Source organism: Anthonomus grandis, chromosome 15 (genome assembly GCF_022605725.1).
Source record: "Anthonomus grandis grandis chromosome 15, icAntGran1.3, whole genome shotgun sequence".
NCBI lineage: Eukaryota > Metazoa > Arthropoda > Insecta > Coleoptera > Curculionidae > Anthonomus > Anthonomus grandis.
This window is the reverse complement of record NC_065560.1, coordinates 12024481-12047332: the sequence shown is the minus strand read 5'-3', so window position 1 is coordinate 12047332 and position 22852 is coordinate 12024481. Positions and strand designations below refer to the sequence as shown.

Below are 22852 nucleotides of genomic sequence, written 5' to 3'. Positions count from 1 at the left end.
AATTGACATTGATAAGCGTTGATTTTAAACAATTGTTGTTATGGTATCATGTACAAAAGGTAAAAATAAATGCAGCAGATCCTATTTAGGTTTTTAATGTTTTTTTATAAATTTTAACGCCTCTTAGGGCCGTAGTGGCGTAGTGACGCATTTCTGGACATGGGTTCTTATACTTAAATAGATTCTTCTGTTGCACTGAACAACCCCCAGAAGTTTGATCCCATAGTTCTGAAACACCCTGTATTTGTTACTTCTAATCATTATCGAACGTAATCATGACCTTATTCGCAAAACTTAAAAGCAAAATTACAGCATTTTTTAAATTTAAACATCAATTGTCAAATATTTTATTGCTCGAAATTATCGAGAGCGATAACCTTATATAAACTTACGTTTATTTTTAATCCTATTTAAGTACGATAAAATGATAAAAATTTGGAATTTCCTATTTTTTGCACTAATTTTTTAATCATTGTATAGATGTGTAAGATATTATTCAAATACTACTTCAGTCATTTCTCCTCTATATAAGAAGAAAATGGATTTTTTGGCGACCTACAATCATATATTTTTAAATTAAATTTAAAATATGTCAAAAACCGCCTGAGTTGTAATGTTATAGAACATTATACATAATATGCTTCGATTATTAAGCAGATAATAAAAATGTAATAATAATTAGGTATTTAGGTACTTAAATTAACAAAGTTGACGTCTCTTCAAACTGTGTGTTAAAATCTGGCAAACTGGGATCTCAATCGGTGTCTATGCCGCTATAGAAAAAAGGCCCCCGAAAGTACAGAACATAGTGCCTATGTCACATGCAAAATTCTGCTTCATATCATAACCATTTTTAAGCAATCATTTAAAACCTTTTCTACTTTCACAGATTCATGCGATGAAAGGGAACAAATCTTGAATGTAAGACAAATAATAGAAAAAATCATGTATTTTTAATGTAAAAACTTATTTGTGCTTTGTCGACCAAAGCAATGCATCAATGCATTCAACTGTATTAATTTATGGCTTATCTTGAAAAATATAGGAGTAACAAAACAAATACTTTACAAACTTTACTTTTTTAATAGTATATTGTATACCTAGTAGGAAAAGCTTAACATTCCCGGGCGATCCTAAAAATTGCCAGTCGAGGCGCAAGCCGAGACTGGCAATACGGAGTCCGGGAATGTGGCTTTTCCTACGAGGTCTACATACTATTTTTCCGAAAATCGGGAATCATTAAAATTACGGTAAATTATTACTAATCATGTTAAAATTTTTAAATCAACATTATTATTTTTCCCTTAAATAAAAGAAGCCATGAAACATTGTTTTATAACTACGGAAACGAAGTACATAATTTTAAATTGTCAAACTTGACGAGTGAAAAGTTTATTTGTGGCGTCTTTCCAAAGTGTTGATTTTTTAACGTTTTAAAAAGCCAAAGTAACGTGTAAAATGATGAGTGATGATGACTGTTCCATTTCTGAAACCCTCCCAGAACTCACGGAGGCAGTGAATGCTGCATCATTGGAATTGTTACCAATAAAATCTAGAAATAAGTATAACTATGCATACAACCGCTTCATGGACTACCGTACGAATAAAAATGTAACTTCTTTCTCGGAAAATGTTGTAATGGCATACTTCTTGGAGCTTGGTTCCAAGATGAATTCTTCAACTTTATGGGCCAATTGTTTAATGCTGAAGGCAACCCTTGCAATTAGACATGATGTGGATATATCTGAATATTCAAAACTTCGGGCATTCCTGAAACAACAAGCACATGCCTATAAGCCAAAAAAATCCAAGATTTTAACTAAAGAAGAAATAAACAAATTTATTCAGGAAGCTCCAGATAAGGAATATTTAATGATTAAGGTAACTTACAAAACTTCAAATTATATTTGGATTCTTTACATGCTTATTTATTGTTGTAGGTAGCTGTAATATTTGGAATTTCTGGAGCTTGCAGAATGGACGAGCTGGTTAAAATGACTGTACAAGATATACAAGACCTACTATCTAAACTTTTAGTTACCATACCGGATTCAAAAACCAATACATCAAGATCATTTATAGTAATAGTTATTGTCATACAAATAAAATTATTAGTTTGGAAAATATTCAACAAAACAATGCTATTAGTTCCCAAGTTCTTCCAGTTTTCAATACTTGTACTAATTGTCAAATAACAGTAAATATAACAAATAATAAGTAATAATTTTAAAATATAATGTTAACCTTGTTTGTGCTGAAAGTTTTAAAAATAAAATTGTTTAGGAAAAAGCCTGTTCGCATTTATGTTCTAAAGTTTACTGTATGGAAATAACATTTCCTTACAATACAGAAATGAATATTTCCTTACTGTTATTTTCGGTTGCCAGGCAACAATCAAGTTGGAGGAAATATTGACTTTTTCTTTCAAATATGTTGTCAAAAATGTTATTATTTCTTATCGATTTTCGGAAAAATTACTTTATTTAAAAATCTCTAGCACACCAGTTGCGCGGTGAAAGCCAACAACACGCTATCTAAAGTCGTCTTCAAGTCTAATGTGCGGAGTAAGGCTGCTCTATATTTTGTCACTGAATACTCTTCAATCTATACGGAGAGTATTAAATGCGAAAAGTTCGCGCGTGTGAAAGTTGGTTAAAATTAGCAGAAAATATGGTCTTACGTTAAAGAAAAAGAAGCCGAAAATTATGAGAATAGACCGGAACCTTGCCAAAGTTAGATAGATCGATGGTTTTTAAGTGATAGAGAAATTTAATTATTTAGGTTCACTTGTCACGAACAAATGCGGCTGTGACGGAGAAATCAAACTGGAGAAAACAAATCATGGTACGTAGCTCAACAATAAAACTAACTCGAATATGAAAAGACTGTGCAATATATTAATGCAACAAACTGAAATTAATAAACTCCTTGATCTGTCCTATTGCCACAAATGCCTCTGAGACCTAGACTTCAAAAATTAGCAATCGATGAATAACTAATGTGTCAATTCCCAGGAAATTAAAAATCACCATAAGGCTATTAACCAGGATAAACCCATCATACCTACGGTATTTTGAATACATTTGAAGAAGAATTAATGGGCTGGAAAAACTTAATGTGGAGGTGAAAATCAGGGGCAAATGACGAAGAGGAAGGTGTCAGACGTGCTGGATGAATCATTAGTCACGATCTGCAGGAAGCTTCTCGTGTAGCTTAAGTTAGAGACGAATGAAAAATTATGATCCGAGCAATTGAGGCACAATATCATCATACTGTTTCAAAAGTTAAAGGACAAGGGATAGGAGACATCTACTTCCAAGATTGCCAAATGGTTGCCAAATTTTTAATATTTTTTTTTATTTATGCGTCGATGTAGTTCCTGGAGGCCACCCTTTATTAATTTCTTATATTTTATGAGCTATCTATGTGTCTAGGAAACAAATATGGTAGTTTAAGAAGGGTTCAAAAACTCCCTGTCCTACAGACCTTTTAAACATTAAAATATTCAGTTTTAAGAGATTACCAGATTGGTCTGACTCAACTACTGCATCTGGGTTTCCAGAAGAGTTAAATTCAGCTTAGTTATTAAAAATAAAATTTCGTTCATTTTATATACCCAACTAAACCCAACCCTAATTTGGTTATTTCAAAGCAAGTTTGGAAAGACTCCTGTTAAAAAAAATCATGAACCATTTTGTCTGGAAGAGCCGAAAGAAGCGTTTGAAATTTGTCGTTGAACGAGAAACAGAACATAACGACAAAAGTAAAGTATTCCAGATATTAGCACTTCTTTTGTAACTTTCCAAGGCCAATTGAATGTTTAATACTGAGTTACATAATGGTAAATTCGAAGAAGATTACTTACTAATTTACATAACTTAAATCTCTTCATTTTCTTTCAAATTTCATATTTTCATTACATTGGCATCTCTGCCTACATTATGTTTCCACCTTTAGTGTTAGTCTAGATGGTTTGCCTTGAAATGCGCCCTTCTTGCATTTAATCTAGAGCCTACAATAAGAACAGAACTCAACCCAAACTACAGTATTACCGAGAATTAAGAAATTATACTAAACATGCAATATTAAGAGAAAAGGCCGCTTATTTTAACCAACTTTCTTGAAAGAAAGGAAAAGAATTTTGGCAAACAGCTAAGAAATTAAAGTTAACTAACAAGAATATTATTGATCATGATCTGCCACCGCATCTTAAAAACCTATCTGAAATAAACATTTTTTATCAAGTATACATATTGGGGCCACGACATCTGATGAGCAAATAAATTTCTATCTTTCTAATAAACATGATAATACAAAGTTTTGATTTTACACTTATAAACTTGGATACGATTAAAACACTCATAAACCAAATAAGTACCAAAGCTATCGGGGAGGATGGAATTTCTAGTAGAGATCTTCAAATATGCCTTCCATACATAATAGGTCCTTTAGCAAATATAATAAATACATGTCTATTGCAGGGTGTAGTTCCAGATATCTGGAAGAAGAGCATAGTTAGGCCGATTCCAAAAACTGCAGAACTGGCTAGTCTTAACGATCTTAGACCTATCAGTATACTACCGGCTATGTGAAAAGTTATTGAAAAATTCATCTCCGAACAAATTAGTGACTTCTCAGAAAAATTTAAAATAATTCCAAGCTGTCGGGCTTTCGAAAGCAGTTTAGTACGTCATCGTGTTTGGTCAAAGTCCTTAACGATATTAAACATAATGAGGACGAAAAGTCACCAACACTTCTTACAATGCTAGACTTTAGTAGCACCTGACACCTTGGATCACAAAATGATGCTTGCGAAACTGCAGTACTATAATTTATCCAAATCCGTAATAAACTTTTTGTCAAGTTTCTTGCTTAATAGAGCGTGTTGTGTATCAATTGCAACCGAATCCGGGGTAAACAAATCAAAGTACAAACCAATAACAAAAGGTCCCCCAAGGATCAATTCTATCTCCACTTTTATTTTCTATTTATGTAGCAGACATGCATAGCTGTCTTTTTTATAGCACACTACATCAATATGCAGACGATTTGCAACTTTATATGTCAATTAACCGTGAAGATCTGACAGAATGTCATCTTAAAATAAATCAAGATTTAGCGAGAATATTTAATGCCAATGATCATAATTTTAACATCAATGCTACGAAATCCCAGGCAATTCATATAAGCCAAAGTAAACAAGCAAGGGAGTACCTGAATGTCAATTATCTTAAACAACGAACCCATTCCTTTTAAATCAGAAGTAAAAAACCTGGGCATAATTATTAACGAAACAACAAAATTTGAAACATACATCAACAATGAATTAAAAGCAGCTTACTATCACCTAAAAACTGTCTACCCTCAAAAATGAAATACTTCCCTTGTGATACTCTAATTTTATCATTATTTGATTATAAAGATGTGGTATACTCCGACTCTATAATAAGTTTATATTAAAAAAAAATCAGACAATACAAAACACATACATGAGATTCTCTTTTAATATTCCCAATAAAGATCATACAACTCCACATCTAAATATTAACAAAATTTTAACCCTGGAGAGAATAGAAGAAAGCTTCATATGCTTTGTCTATAAAATAATCAAGACTGGGAATCCGGAGTATCTGCATGACTGTTTAATGCCACTACCACACACATTAACATTAAAAACATTAATTTATATAGAGTTCCTCTTCACCGGACGACAAACTTTCAAAAATCATTTACATACAGGGCGTGTAAGATTTGAAATGACCTTCCAAATACAATTAAAAATTTTACATTAAATAGTTTTAAAAAGCATGTGAAATTAATGCTCCTGCAGACTCAACTATAGGCTCGCAACTAACTAATATGTACATATATTTTTGTTTTACTCTTGTCTTTCGTTTTTCTTCTCTTTGTCTTTTTAACAATAGAGGTGCACGCATTCGCTTTTTGACCTAAAATACATACAAGTAAACATTATCAAAAATTGTCTGGACCGTCCATCATCCGTCTCCCGGATGATTGCTTGTGCAAATCTGTTGTTATTCTTTCTGTAATATATTATTTAGTTTGAGGATTTTTTTTGTGGTCTTTTTAATTAGTTTCCTTATTAATTAACTTTAAGTTGACGGGTTTGTCCCACTTCTGGCTTTTTTTGTCAGTAGCTAAAGAGTATCGGTTGTTGAAAATTGCGGGACAGACCTTTTTGCCGGGAGAAGATGTAATTTAAAATATATATTATCTTTATTTTGTTTCTAGGGATGTATTGACTCTTTATGGCAAATTACTTTTGATTTGATTTGAGATAAATGGTTCCAATATCCCTATTCTCCGCTCTAATTACGGGACCTGCTCATGCCAGTCTTCTAGATGTTATTATGTTAGTTATCCATGGCTGTTTAGTAATTTCCCTAACTTTACCACACGTGCGTTTTCTCTACTGGGTTATTTTTGGATCTTGCATGGGTTCACATATTTTTGCTAAAACTTTATTCTCGAAGGAGATTAGCATCTCTTGTCCTTTAATAGTCAAAGTCCACGCCTCGCACCTATAATACAGGACTACAAGAATTACTATGGTATTGTATATCTTCAGTTTTACTTTCCTTGGTAGATTTTGTGGTCAAAGCAAATGGCTCTGGATAGCTACGACTCCGTTTCCACTATGTATTCGACACTGTATTTCCTATCTAACATGATTTGTTTCGTTTATCTGTAAGCCCACTTTTTCCAAAGACCCATTGTCTTTTGTTAGGCTTATGTCTCTATGTATTTCTCTTTGATCTAATTTCATGCATTTAGTTTTTTCTTTACCTATCCTGAGTTCTATTCTGATTCTTTTTTCTGGCGTATAGAGTCTTATAAGCCGTTCCTTTGTGTCCATATAATCCCCAAATCGTCCTCGTAGGCTGACGCCTTGAACTTCTGGCTATTTCTACGTCCTCATCTTTATAATCAAGCCCTTCTATCACATATTCTAAGGCTACGTTGAATATTGAAAGGTTCTGACCTTGTTTTCTCAAATTTAACCTGGACCTTGGATTCTAGGATAAACGTCTTCATCCGAGTAATGAGTTTTTTTGAGAAACCGTAATTTTTCATGATGGTTCATAAGCTTTTGTGTTAAATGGTGTCATAAGCCTGTTTATAATCTACAAATAAAGCAAAGGTAGCTTGAGGTGTTCCCATTGCTTTTCCAGAATTTGTCTCGCGTTGAATATCTGATCTATCCCCCTTCTCTTTCGAAACCCACACTGATATTCTCCAATACACCTTTTCGCAACTACCGTGTATACCACAGATAGTAGTGAATAAGTAGTGCCTCTGTAGCTTTGATACACCAAGAAGATTACGCTCGATCGAATACTGCAGCTGTTACATTACAGTTTTTTGTATATGCCATTATCATTATTTTCCCATGCTCCACCCTATTTTTTACCCATCGAAGATGCTTTCTTGGGATATGCTGCGTGCAAGTTGCCTGAGATAATATACCTCAAGAAACAACTCCTAGATGTGATAAACTAATTAACAAAATGCTAAAAATGCTAATTCTCGATTGATTGGAAAAAGGCAGAAGTTGTTCTAATCGAATAGCAAAGAAAAACACAGGAGCCACAAATCAATAAGATAAATCATATCAGAAACAATCACTCATTACAAAAAGATTCAGTCAATGTCAAATAATTAAAAAAAAGTACATTATAATTTTAGAAAAGCCAATTTTTCAAGATCAAGTTTTTCAAAACAGTATAGGATAATTTGTTATTATGTACGAATTCAACTTAGCAGTTAATCTTTTTTATAATAAGTTAAATACCATTTTTGAAATATGTCTTCCAAAAGTAGACTATGCGTAAAGCTGATCCTGGTACGGATTCTGGCAGTATAATAATTTTAAGAACAATGTCAATAAAGCAGTAGGGCGTAATAATACTACATTATGAAAGGAATCATTGGATTTCTTGCTAAACCACTTAGAATTTTATTTGTCACTAACTACAAAAAAATTTCCTAAAAAAGATGATTCTTCAAACATCCATAACTTTCGGCTCATTGCCATTTTGTCATGTTCTGCAAAGATATTTAAAGCAATTATATGTAAACATAATATACAGGTTGGCGAATAGAAGACTACACATAGGCATTATAAATGGCAATACCGCTTCTCGCTTACTTTCTGGTTGATAAGCGACGCGGCAGATTCCGATTGTCTGATTTGCTATTTTTGGTATGGCACAATTAGCAGAGCTCATTTTGCTATGGGATTGCATACTGCTGAGAGTAGAATAGTACTGTAGAGTTTTAAAGTGCTATTTTACCTTTCTTTAAATATTTATCATTATGGCTGTTTGTACCCCTTCCGAAAATATTAAATGGTTTTATGGAGGCAATTCGGAAGTACAATGCAGAGATTTATTCTCTGTAAATTTTGAAAATAGACCGATTCCTTGTGTTAAAACTATTTTAAATGTCATCAGTTTTGGATTCAACACGATCGAGCAGAAATGTTGGCAAGGAACTGGGTATGCACCTTAAAATTGAAACAAATGATTTAAATATTTTAAAACACAGGAGACCAGTGGCGAAGAATGGCATTTTGTGAAATTATGATGGAAAAACCAAATGAAAATTAAAAATCTTAGAAAATATTTTGTTCTCAGACGAGTCGTCTTTTCCATTGCATGATAAACACAATTCTTCCATTGAGAGTTACTAGTCTCAAGAAAACGACCACAGAAGTTTTCAGTTCCGTACTCATTACCCTCAAAACTTAAATGTTTGGGCTATTATTTTGGATGACCATATTATTGGGCCATTTTTCGTTGATGGTACTTTGAACGCCGAAAAACGCCGTTGCAACGTTGCAACGAAACCAGTTCTTTCTGTCGTTTAACTCCTTCCTGATACAGACCTGGGATCAGTCTATTTTAAACAAAATGGCTATCCTCCTCATAATGTCGTTAGAGAAAACGAATTTTTAACAAATACTTTTCCTGACCGCCTTATTAGTGGAACTGACAATATTAAATGGCCTCTAAGATCTCCCGATTTGTCACCAAATGACTTTTATTTATGGGGTTATCTTAAGAAGACTATTTATAAACATCATGATAGTAGGCAACAAATTTAAGGAAGTTTAGAAACAAAATTATTAAATCTGTCAATTTTATTTTAATAAGAACAACGCTTTTGCTTTCCGTATGCAATGCACAGCATAAAAAATTGTAAATACGAATTTATGTAGGTTTTACAAATGTAACTCCAGCGTTAGAAATATATTATACCAATGTTGCGTAATATTTTTTTAAAATTTTGCAGCAATTTTGAAAAATAGAGCTCCAACCTTTAACACCAGCGTGTCGCGGCGGCGGCGTTGCAACATCTCGCCTGCTAGGAACTTTATATGTGTAGTGATCCATGTGCCAATCTGTATATTCTTATTTGCGTAATAAGATTTCTCATAGACAGAATATTACACAAATTATTGCAAAATGCCTTGACAAATAATATCAAGTAGATTATTTGCACTGATTTTACTAAGGCTTTTGATCGGGTTTTACACACCCTTTTATTACAAAAGTTGCAATTTCTATGTGAGTCTTTCCTTCAGTTTTTTTGTGAAACAGAAAGCAGAGGATGGCTGTCAAAAAGCACGACTTAGATGTTTTCTTATCTTATTACGTCAAATATACGCCACGGATCTAATATTGGGCCTGCGCTGTTCCTTTTTTATTAATGATTTGGTCAATGTACTCATTAAAACAGAAACATTGTTTATGATGATTTATGCAAGAATCAAGAGATTAGAAGACTGTAAAATAATAAAGACTACTAAGACGGCTTAAATTAAGTCTTCCTGGTCGGTAAGCAATGGATTCGTTTTTAACATAAATAAGTGCTATGTAGTAAATTTTACATGAAGAAGCACTACTATTGACTATCAGTATGAGTATCAACGAGATCGATCTCTCATGTATCACATTGTAAGTAGCGCTTCCATAATAATTGGTCTTGCTGTGAGAAACTGCAGGAATTTTTAGGATCCAAACTATATAAGCATACTTTATATATCTTATATTAGCACTGTTTTGGCGTTTATTTAGTCATTACGAGTACTAAGCGTAGTACTAAAAGGGGGAAAACAAGATTTTGTGTAACATACGCTACAAAGAAACCGTTATATGCATAATGCACATGCCGAAAATAGACAACAAGGCGCATTTTAATTTTTTCGCATAATTTAATTAATAATAAGATGGGAATCTTATGAAGTTGTACAGTTAGAGTCAATTTTTAATAAAGTTAATCGTTTCTTTATTACGATAAAGAAATAAAGATAAAGCAGTGGGTATTAAGATGATAAAAGAATAGGTTCCAGATCCTGGCATTTTGCTCTTTCAAGACATTTTAAGAATTTTCAATGATTTCCTTAAATAATGAAACCTTGAACGGGAAAATAAGGTCGCGTTTAAAAATGCACAAATTCTGTTTATTAAGAAACCATTTGCCAAAATGCATTTAAATATTTAAGAGACTTTAGGGCCTTTCCTTGAAAAAGCCAATAAGCTGAAATGCGTGTCGGTAAGTAACACCATTACAAACATTATCAAATAAGAAATGAACTACTACTGTTACATACCAGGCATTATACTTGGATGAGAAAATCCTGTTTCTATCAATTTTCAAAAATACTCGCAAAGGATATTGGCTTTTAAGCAAATTCGCTTTTCTTACTTCCCGTAAAATTGATGACTCTTCTGAAGAAATTTCCTTTCAACCCACGTAATCTTAATTAATCTTAGGAGATCTGTACCAAAAATAAAGAAAAACAAAAATACAGCAAAGTGTATCTTATTCAAGATTTCGTGATAAAATTTTGGATCTGCAAGACTATGGGAATAAAAAGCGTTCCTTATTAGCCAGCCACGCAAGTGTTTTGATGCTAAAAGGTGTTTACCGTCATTGAAAGCAGCCTATAGCCTTCACATTTAGCAGAGTACAGTATAAACTTTGAATCTAAAAGGATTAATAGTTGAAATCATCAAAAGATGTCAGGCAATTGGTCTGCATACGGTTGCAACATTAGGTAGATCATCTGCTTCCCCACTTGCGGAATTTCTTGACAAACCAATCCTTTTATCATTTATCTATTTGTTATCTTTTCATGCTAATATTGTGAAGGTTATATATATATTTTGCCCTGAAGAAGTCAATAAGCGGAATTACGTGTCGGCAAATACCCTCACTTTATGTGTTTCCCGACTTACCAATCTTTTCAACATTTAAATATTAAACTAATACATTAACATATTTGCGGCAAATTCTAGGATGAGCTCAGTCTAATACTAGAACATATAAACTCGGCCTGATACAAATATAAGCATGATAGAATATACAATCATTTAAAAATCTAATGTGATATTTTTGGTACCTCTGTTAGTAGTTTCAGAAATCTATGGTAAAATAGAAATGTAATTGGATTTTCCTATAAAGTTTGCAAGAATATAAAATAAACTAGATTAATTAGTAATTATTTTCAATAAGCAGGGCGTAGCAGACACTGATTAATGTATGTCAGGGAAATCATTTATTCGTAATCTAAAATATGTTTAATAGTTTATGCATATCTTTGTATGTGCCTTGGTATTATAAAATTTATCAAAAATATTGACACTATTAACACCTATACCATACCATTCTTTTAACAAAAAACAACTGGACCACAAAGTGTTAAATTTAGTACTGAAGTCATTTGGCAATGGGACATTCGGTATCTCGTGCAGTATTTACATAAAACCGACTAATGACTGCTCCGCAAAGCTATATAGCCAACTTTTTTCAGCAAAAAAAGCAAACTATAACAACCAAGCAAGTTATTAGGACTAAGTTCTTCTATGCCCTAAGATATTCACAAATATGATAAAAAATTCCAATATAAGCTTAGTAGAGGCCTTCAAAAGCATGCAAAGATTATATCATAGGCAAGCATGTAAAGGATAATGAAAAAATTAAGACAGTGGAACATGAAGAACTAAGTAAATGTTTGCTAAAGTGGAGGAAACACAAAATCAAATGTTAATTTTCAAATCAAATCATACGATCAAAAAATTCTTCTTCCGACCTTTTTAAGCCGGAGAAAAGAGTATCTAGAAAAAGGGCTTTTCCTCCAAATTCGCTGAAATATTAAGAACATTGCAACTAAAACTAGTTTGCAGCAAAGAATTCCCAACACGTTCCCAAGCATATTCTTCAAAACTAAAACATGAGATCTCATAACCTCTGGAACAGGGGAAATTCTTAATCCTGCCTAATACTAATGCTTTTTTACCGATGATATCCTAGGAACTAAAGACAATAAAATACACTATCGATTTTATCAAGAGTTGTTAATGAAGTAAAGGCTACAAAGTACAGTGTATGCAACAAGTAAATTAAAATGCATAAAACGAATTAAAAAAAAATGCCCATTGTAAATACAGCTTTCTATTTTGTCCACTACATGTTTGAAACTGTTTTCAATTCAGCTCCGTCCATTTTTCATGATGGCATCACCGTCATTGTTTACAAAACATGGCGCGATTGCCAATTTAGATAGCAGACCTATTAATGAAGCCCATAAGAATGCACTCAAACGGTTTTTAAAATTTCAGAGCGGTTTTAACTGATGACAATGCCCGCGTGTGTTTTTTTTTTAAATTTTTTATCGCTTGTCACTCAGGGAATTAACTTTTAATAGGTTTGTGTCAAACAGATGGATGTTTAACTTATTGGAATCATGACTTTTTAGTTTTCAGATTGAATTATGTAGTGGCTTAGTTTTCCAGGCTCATTAGCGATGGCCGAAATTTTCGTTTCTTTTATGTGTTATTGTTTGAATTTTGAAATCTTTTGGATTTTCATGATGAAAGATACTCATGCTTTAATTTCATCTCTTCTTTATTTATTGACATAAGATTAAGTCGTTTTGAGAAGACGTTTAATACAAGAAGAAGTTTAATACAAAATTCCCTCATATTACCTATTATGTGAATAATAATGAACGCAAACTAGTATTACCTCTCATTTAAAAAGTTTCAAAAGTCTTTACAAATTTGACCAGAAATAGTATGAGTTTATGTGCGCAACATTCATTCCTCAAACTGTTGAAAAAAACCTGGCACGCAGAAGCACTCGATCAAAGCAAGTGCCACTGCAGTTTTTCATCGAAGTTTCTCAAGTAACTCTCGGCTCGTTAACCCTACATAAGCCCAACCAACAACAAACTGTCTGAAAATTTGTCTAAATTTCAAGCGATGACGGCGTTGCTCGCTTAAAAACTTTGCACGCGCTCGAAAAAGACTTAATGCCCCAACGAATTATGTAGAAAGCCAGTTTTACATTTTTATTAGGTACAAAATGGCCGGGGCAAAGAGTACGTCAGGATAAATGGGATCTTTTAAATGTGGATGTAAAGGATCCCACGGATCGCGCCAAGGCAGAAGTTATGATGGATTTACTGGATATAAATCCGCGCCCTGATGGATTTAGTTTATGTTTGTTTGTGGTTTCAGAAAAATTTTAAAGCCCAAAGAAACTGGCATTGAGTATATATTTTTGCCATAATGTTCATTATACATTGTAACCGGTAAGTATTTTACGTTATGAGAGAACATCAGGAGATCAACGACCTACATAAGTACTGAAATAACTGTCGACATGTAACCAAATCACCTATTTTTAAGTATGTTTTATACTAGGAGCCTCGTTTTAATAATGTAAACGTTAGATCTATTTTTTTAATAAGAAAGGAAAGTATTAAAAATGCAATTATTTTTGTGAAGCTATGCTTGCACTTATATATTCGTAGTTCTAAGGTTCATTTAAAAATTATTAAGAAGATTGAATCTATAAGATGGATCACATTAATATGCAAGTACGTTAGTTTTATAAATGCATATTTAAACACATAAGATACATGCCATACAGAGAGCAGAAGAAATGCTATCACTCTCTTTTCAACTGGTGAATTTGCTATTCATTAGTTAGATTATTGATGTCTGTATACAAGACCTGAGTTAGCCTGACTTTTATATTGCATGTGTCCTTATATCAGTCATATATTCCAAAAATAGCATGGTAGTAAGCCTAGAGTAGCATTGACATTATTCTTCCTACTATCTAAACATTTGCATTATAGCCTATATGCACCTTACGTTAAGCTTTCATTCTACGGTGACGCGGTGTATAAATTAAATGAATTAATTCGATAACCCTTTGTGGTAAAAGCGATTAGTGATCAGGTTTTTTGGTGCAACTTAAATCAATTCAGACTGATCTTTTATGTTAATGCTGTTATGTGGCACTTTACTTCACCCTTACATAGGATGCAAGCGCCTCTCTCTGAATTCACAGTGGGAGTTCCGGCAAATACATGAAGATGCTGAGCGCTGCACCTGGTGTTTTTTCTAATTGAACCTGTTATGCCGAGACTGACCAGTCTTTGTAGTTTTGTCAGTTTTTAAATATTTAAAGCCTTGTTCGTTGACCAGATACCAGACCACCGAGCCATATATTAGTCTAGGTCTGATCGCAGCAGTACATATCTAGTAGAGGATGTTAGGCTTTATACCCCACTTCTTACCATTTAAACTTATCACAAGATGGAAATTCCTTAATTGTCGTGTTTACTCCATGTTAGCTTACTGTCTAGTTACCTGCCTTATACTTGAACTCTTATTTAAATTTTTATCTTATTAAAGCCTTGAGAAAGAGGATTGTGTCGATCAAAAGTCTTTCCCAAGCAGTAAAACTCAATTCGTTTCTTCGAACACAACTGACTGAAGATATTGCGCACCAACGCCGTGATGGCGCTACTAGCGATGATTCAACAGCATATAGTGTAGTTCGTTGAGACTAGTGTAAAGTCTACTCAGCTATTAAAGGTAACACAACACAGTAAAGAATAGCCTAGAGTAGCGGATCTAAAATTAGTAAATAAGACGCCGCAAATTGGACATGACCTCAGCCTGTGCGACTTAGTAGCAGTGTACTGAGTATCGCCTATTTGTGGGTGGTAGAATGAGGCCATTTTGCTCTGTAGAAACAACTCCTTTCGTGTAAAAACAAACTTCGAAATCTATGTATTCCGTAGACATATAAATAGATCTAAGAAATATCATTAATTTTGACTTGCTGTATAAGGACAGATTCTATTGAAGTATAATAAAACAAATTCAGCTAAACATTTTTACATTCTGCCTATTTTTTTTTCATAATCTATTTGTCCTTTAGTTGATCTTTGGACGATAGATTTCAAAGCAATGCTTTCAAATTTAATTCAAAAATCGTATTCCGCTTAACAAAAATTCCCATGCACGATGCGTATTTTATGGTCAATTCACATGTAATTAAGTATTGCTTTTAGAGATATATTGACAAGGATCCGAATTTGAATTGACAACTATATTCTTCGACTATCAACTAGCTGAGGTGTGCGCATGTATATTATAGCACATTTAGTAAAATGCTCTTCGTTTACAAGTGTTACAAGACTATTCAAGAACTGAAGCCTAATCATCATATGCGTCGTGCATTCGGAAAATATGATTAATGTTAATTTTTAATTTTACCTACTATCAAATTTTGAGAAGCGAAGAGTACTATTTTGTATAATGCTGTCGCCTAAGACATTACAGTCTATGGAAGAGTTCAAAGCTAGCGATTTTCTTGTGCCCTAGTTGAATGATCTTAATATAAGGAAATATCACACATTTCATCACATCATCATATTTAATAAGGAAAATATCACACTCCCTGATACAATCTATTCTTTGCAAATGTTTATTGACTAGATAATATATATATTATAGATTGTTATTAAAGAAAGATTGTCTAATAAACTGCACATTGACATTTTGGAATATTCGTTATGTGATTAAAGATAAACTTGTACACACCAAAGTTTTTCCAAGAGTTTTATTTAAGCCAGTCGCAATGCTTGAATTAAGGATAAAGCGATAGTGGCACACAATTCCTTTTTACTAATGTTGATAGCAAAATTTTAAATAAAACTTTTTCTTTGTACTCTTTTTGTCTAAAGAAAACTAGAAGTGATTTCAAGGATCATTTTGATCTGATTTAGACCCTCCTCTCTTCCTGTGTAAGATTTTGTAAGATCCGGTCTAAGCTCCCACCCTCCCGTGGAAACTTATGAACTTTTTTGGGTTTTCCTTGTTGTTCTGATAAATGTAGAAAAATGATCAATACATTGCATAATAAATTAGTTATTAACACAATGTAGAGAGAAGGCTCTGTCACATTTAAAATTATAATGGTATATTTGCACTAACATTCCAATAATAACTTAGATGTCATTTTAAGGGTACCTAAATCCATGTGTATACATTTCATCCAATTTAATTGAACAACGGTTGGAATAATAGGTACTTCTGATTCAGAAAATCTTACTGCTTTTTCAAATCCCTAAACAGATTCAACATCTATATCTTTATTATCAAGCCATTCTGCATAGTTATATGAATGAAACTGAGCAATAAGACATGGATTTTTCCCAGATTTACGCTGCAACACTGTCAAATGTTTAATTTTTTGTATGGTCACTAGTAATACAATAGATTTTTCTTTGATACAGAATAGACATTGCATATCTCTCAAATCGCAACGTTCTTTAATGCTGCGTCGAGTACTTATGCAGTATAAATCATATTGTATTAACTTATTATTATGAACGATTTTGAGTTTGTAAATATTTAATGGCAATCTTATAAAGAGTGAAAATTCTGACTGTATGATGTCTTTGGGAGGAGGGATTATTAAAGCCGGAGTATGTAGTATAGGGTCAGGTGTCTTGTGTGATCAGAGTGATCTCGGAGTAATTTTCGATTCTAAGTTGACATTTGTGTCTCATGCTGAAAAGTTAGTTCATAAAGCGTATAGAAATCTAGGATTTATAACTAGATGCAGTCAAGACTTCTCATGCTCTGTCTATAAAGTTCTGTACTGTTCGTTAGTCGGTTCTGGTTTGAAGTATGCTAGTCCCGTATGGTTTTCATTTTATAAATCGCATTCTTTTTTGCATTTTCTTTTTATTGAGAAAGTCCAAAATAAATTCTTAAGAAATTGTTCTTTTAAACTTCCATTCCTCTAAGGTTCATTAGCTCAATTCTAAGGTTCCATTAGCTAATGGTCATACTGATTACAAGTCGGTCATGTCAATTCTCTCTTTGGACCCACTTGAGCTAAGGCGTAATAATTCAGACTTGTGTTTTATTTTTAGATTAATATCTGGCATGACTGATTGTGAATATCTTTTAAATAGGCTGAATTTTCGGGCGCAAAAATTGACTAGACTGAAAAAACTCTTCTATGTAGATTTTGATAGTAGTTCTTATGGACAGCATAATCCTATAGCTAGAATGCAACGTTCTTTCGATAGGTATAGTCTTGACTTGCACGTTTCTTTTAGCAGTTTTAGGAGTTCTCTTAAATGAATTAGTGGCTTATTACTTTAACAGGTTTCTTTAAATTAATTTGTAACATTGATTGATTTATGTCCTACTATTATCTAACTTAAGTTGTATTAATATTAGTATCTTTTGTGTTATTTTATTTTTGTAAAATTGGTGGATACCAATAAATAAATAAATACATAAATAAATTACAATCGGAATTTACAAAAGAAGGCTGCTTTGAAAAGCTGCGTACACAGATGAAATCAATTTGTGTTTTTCAGCCACCACCCAATCATGATCAGGCAATCGCACTTAAAACAAGTGCATCATGAAACGTGCTTGTTTTTCCACCGCTGTTTTTTTGATAGGAAATCGTGATTTATCATTTTTTAATCATAAAACAACTCTATTAAGCGCTTGAGCCTAAACTTTGTTATATAGCTTGCGAATCTTACATCATTTATAGATAGCCCCAAATCCGTAACACTGTACTTAGATTATTCTATTTTTACAACATTTGTCATGTTTTCTTTATTGCTATAGGGCAAAGATAAGTAGCAAAATCAATAAAAAACCTCCTACCTAAAAAAAAATCAAACTGAAGCTTAAAAACTAGATAATTCACATATTTGTTAAGATTGCCTGTGTTGTAATATAAAGTAATGAAATAAAGATAATTAGTACCGAACATTGGAATTGCACATTTACTATGTGTTAAATTTAACCAAATTCTTACATGTCAAAAAACTATTTTAAGATAACCCTAAGGCAAATATATACCTTCCTCTAAAGAGCCTGCACTATATTTACGAAAACAAGATAAAATTATGCTTCAAGCTAATTAAGGCCCTGTCAAATATCTTATCTAAACATAAAAGTAGCCGGTGCGAGCATTAACTTTTCTTCCTCCTGCAGTAATTTCTAAGCTTGATCACGATGTATAAATAGATTTAATCTCACATAAGAAGCAAAATTAGCTAATTCCTGTCTAAAATAGAAAACAGTTTCTGAATGGAAAAAAAATCAAAAATTTTTTTTGCAATGCTATTAGATTTTTAATCTGGAAACAAAGCTAAGTTTGGTGAAACTCGATATTACAGGACGTGACGGCCATTTTTAGTTCAAAGTTCAATAATGGTAACGCTTATAGCTTTATAGTTTCCCAATTCGTGGGGCGATCCCTGAATTCTAATGTAGGAGTTTAGTTACTAGTAGGGAAGTTTTTTGATTTCACATATAATTTGAATAATATATAACTTAAACTAATAAACCATTAGGAAAATATGGTGGACGCTAAAAGAAATCTTTGAAAAAGACAACAAACGAAAATGTACCCAATTTTTTAAATGTTGACATTAATTGAGGGGGTCAGAGGCCAAGGGGTCTAAGTGACATTTTTTCAGAAATCGATCTAAGTGTAAAAACTTAATGGTGAAACATTATTTTATATCATGGCAAAGAGAACTAAGTGCGTTTCAATACTAGTGCTGCTCTCTATGAACTAAGTGCGCTTGGACCCCTTTGCCACTCAAGCATCAGTCATTTAGTAGATTACGCGCGAAGTGGAAGAGGTTAAGTTTTGCAAGTTTTTACAGTTTTTAAGTTGTTTTGAAGTTTTTTTTTAAATCAAAATGGTTAGTTCTGATGAAGACCAAAATGGTAAGTTCTCAAAGTGCTATATAATTTGTTGAAATATGTTTTCCTTGACGTTATTTTTATAAAATTTTAGATCCGTTTAGTGATAATTCCGATGTTGATATGGACTACGTCCCAAATCAAAGTACTTCACAGTCTTCTTCAGATTCAGAGCTTACCATAGCAGAAAGAGAACCTTAAGCAAGTACATCCAAGAAACGAACACGTAAAATAGCACAGTGGAAGCGATCCGAAGCAAAACTGAAGCGTAACTCTGGCCAAAGGTACGTTGGACGGCGGGGTGAAGTTCTCGAAGCAAAATCAGTTAAACCGTACAATCACATTTGTAGATACAAATGTAATGAACATTTTACCGAAGAAGTGCGCGTGTCTATATTTTCCTGGGATCTCGGAAAGAAACAAAATGGTTGGGACTTGGGCATATTCCTAAACGACCCAATCGACTTGCAGTTTCTCAAAAAAACGTTGACATCATCTTAACGTTAAAAAATTATCGCGTTTGTAAGCAGTTTTTTTGTGTACGTTGGATATTTCTCAGAAGAGGTTCTATAACGCTGTCAGTAAACATAAAGAAACAGGAATCGTCCATACACATCAAAGAGGTCGTCATACTCCTGGAAATAAACTAAGCGAGGACACTATCAATCTAGTGAAAGAGCATATAAATTCCTTTCCTAAGTTTATTAGCCATTATACAAGGAAGGATAACCCAAACCGTAAATGTCTATCTCCAGAATTAAATATTTCAAAAATGTAGTTTGTATAAAGACTTTTATTTACAACGACGAACAGATCCTATAAAAATCAGCAAATACCGTGATATTTTTAACACTTAGTTTAACCTTAGTTTTCATCGGTCTTACACCAACACTTCCAACACGCTCATCCTGCGGTATTTTAAAAATCAAAATTGATGCCCTAGATCCAGGTTCTGAAGAAAAGAGAGCCTTACTCCGCGACCACGAGATTCATTTAAGGAAAGTTTCTTCTGTTAAATCCTTGAAGAATCAGGTCACTACCTTAGCGAAAGAATTTCCCCAAACTCGTCGTGCCATATGTTTTGACCTGCAAAAAACTCTACCCACTCCATTTGTTACATGCAGCAAAGTGTACTATTTACGTCAAAGTTGGACATAAAAACTTGGAATACATGATCTAGCTACTGGTACTGGCAACATGTATATGTAGCATGAAGAAATGGCAGCGAAAGGGTCTCAGGAGGTTTTATCTATTTATTTTATTTAATAAAAATAAAATGAAAAATAAAAAGTCTGGGGGACCTGATGAAATTCCATTATCTGTATTTGAGAATACTGCGGAGGCTTGCATCAGACCATTAACAAATCTCATTAATACGTCATTCGAAAAACGAATATTTCCAAACTCATTAAAAAATTGTAAGGTTATTCCTGTTTTTAAAAAAGGGGATTCTAATTTGGTTGAGAATTATAGGCCAATAGCTTTAACTTCCTGTTTCTCAAAAATATTTGAATATGCAATGCTTGATAGGCTTTTAGCTTATCTAATAAAAAACAAAATATTTTCGAAAAGACAACATGGTTTTCTGTTGGGTAGATTTACCTCGTCTGCCATTTTGTCGTTTTTATCTGAGGTTATCGATGCACTTGAGGCAGGTGAGCGCCCTGTGGGGATCTTTTGCGAACTAAGCAGGGCGTTTGACTGTGTCAGCCATGATGTTTTGTTGTACAAGATGGAGTCATACGGCATTAGGGGTGTCGTCTTAAATCTAGCATTTCGGACACAATACGTGGAAATAAGGAATAAATTAGGTTCATATTGTTCAAACAATCTTCACACTGATTTGGGAGTACCTCAAGGTTCGGTGCTCGAGCCTGTGTTGTTTTTTATATTTGTGAATTCATTGCCTACAGATTTACTGTATAGTCACGTTACTATGTACGCGGACAATACATCAGCCCTTGTTCGGCAACAGAGTACAGAAAATATGCACATTACTGCGGGAAAGGCATTGCACGAGCTAAATAACTGGTTTACTCTAAATGAACTTTTTCTTAATACCAAGAAAACAAATTATATGGTTTTTTGCACTCATCGGGGTCAATTAAATCTTGATCTTGACATGCATTTGAGCAATAATGGTAGTTTCTTGCAACGCCAACAAACAATAAAGTTTCTTGGCTTGACACTAGATGACACTCTTTCATGGGAGGCACATTGCAATGATTTGTCATTAAAATTAGGTAGCCTTTGTTATGCCATAAGAAATATTAGGTCCTTAATGGATAAAAACCAGTTAGTTTGTGTATACTATGCCATAATCCACTCTAGGATTCTGTATGGGATCCAATTCTGGGGTTTTTCAGCGTATGCGTGTCGTGTATTTATTGGTCAAAAACAAGTTATTAGATGTATGGCGGGAGTACCCCCTAAAACTTCCTGTAGATCGCTTTTTAATCACTTTGAGATTTTAACTGTTCCGTGTATGTCTATATTTCAAGTGTGTTTATTTGTTTTTAAGAATCTTAATGTATTTGTGACAAATGGTTTTTTTCATAATTATCCAACTAGACTAAGAAATTATTTATCTTTGTTGCGTACTAGATTAACTCTTTCAAAAAATTTTATCCTGACAATATGTCCAAAAGTATTTAATAAATTGCCAAATGACATAAAAAATTGCAATAGTTTGACAATATTTAAAAAGAAATTGAAAGCTTTTTTAGTTTTGAAGTGTTACTATGATATTAAGACCTACCTTTCGGAGTAATAACTAGCTGTAACATATATATTTGTTTCTGTTACTGTTTTATATGCTTAATAATTTCTTTGAGTATGTAAACTAGGTTTAGTGATAGTGTAGTTTCAAGTAGGTATATAATGTTAGAAATTTTAGCTTCTTTGAACATAGACGAATTCCATACACTGTATTGTGTCAATTTTGGATAATAAAGATTTGATTTGATTTGATTTGATTTATCATGTCTAATCAAATATATTGAAGGTCTGCCACCAACTATTATCCATATAGATGCTTTTAGTGACAACTGCGGTGGACAAAATAAAAATACAAATATAGTGAAATTCTGGACCTATATTGTGCAACATACCCACATCAAAAGCGTAGATCATCAACTTCTTGTCTGAGTGCGACCAGGATTTTGCCCTTATAGAAAAATCAAAAATGAAGCTTAAAAACATATTTACTTCTGATGATTGAATTCATTTTGTGGGAGGCGTTAGTGGCAAATTTATTGTGGTTAAAATGCAGCATCAGGACTTTAAGTCAATATCTCCAATGGATAGCTACATAAAACCAAACATTGTAGGCTATAGTAAGATGCAATGGCTGCATTTTAAAAAAGCCGAACTTTACAAAATGTTTTATAAAGAAGTCTACAACCAAGAAATCGCATTTAATATAATTGACCTAAAACAAAAAAAATACTACTGGACGCCCAAGGAATCAGCCAACCACTGTAGCATTACCAAATTTGCATGTTACCCCCACCAAAAATCAAACTGGCAGATCAAAATCAGAATCTCTTGCAGCTACGGATCTGTTATATGAAGGAAAAACCTCAAGGGTTCAACAACAACAACAAATTAATGTCACACAAAAAGAGGATATAGACACAGAAATTTTGAATCCGATGATGATTATTATGTTTTTCTTTATACTAAGTTCATGTTAATTTCTCCATTAGAATAAACATTTCTTTATTTTGGTTAATTGTTATGTATTTTATTTTTAAGGCAAAGGGGTTTAA

At 33.0% G+C, this 22852-nt stretch overlaps 1 protein-coding gene and 1 long non-coding RNA gene across 33 annotated transcripts in view; both read left to right on the top strand.

Annotated features, from left to right (window-relative positions):
* LOC126745035 (basement membrane-specific heparan sulfate proteoglycan core protein) overlaps nucleotides 1-22852 on the top strand; it is a 797399-nt gene that overhangs the window by 257281 nt on the left and 517266 nt on the right. The gene's annotated exons all lie outside the window — the stretch shown is intronic.
* Nucleotides 1089-2290, top strand: LOC126745039 (uncharacterized). The gene is made up of 2 exons (XR_007663414.1): nucleotides 1089-1881; nucleotides 1941-2290. It is a non-coding gene; the product is annotated as an uncharacterized LOC126745039 (long non-coding RNA).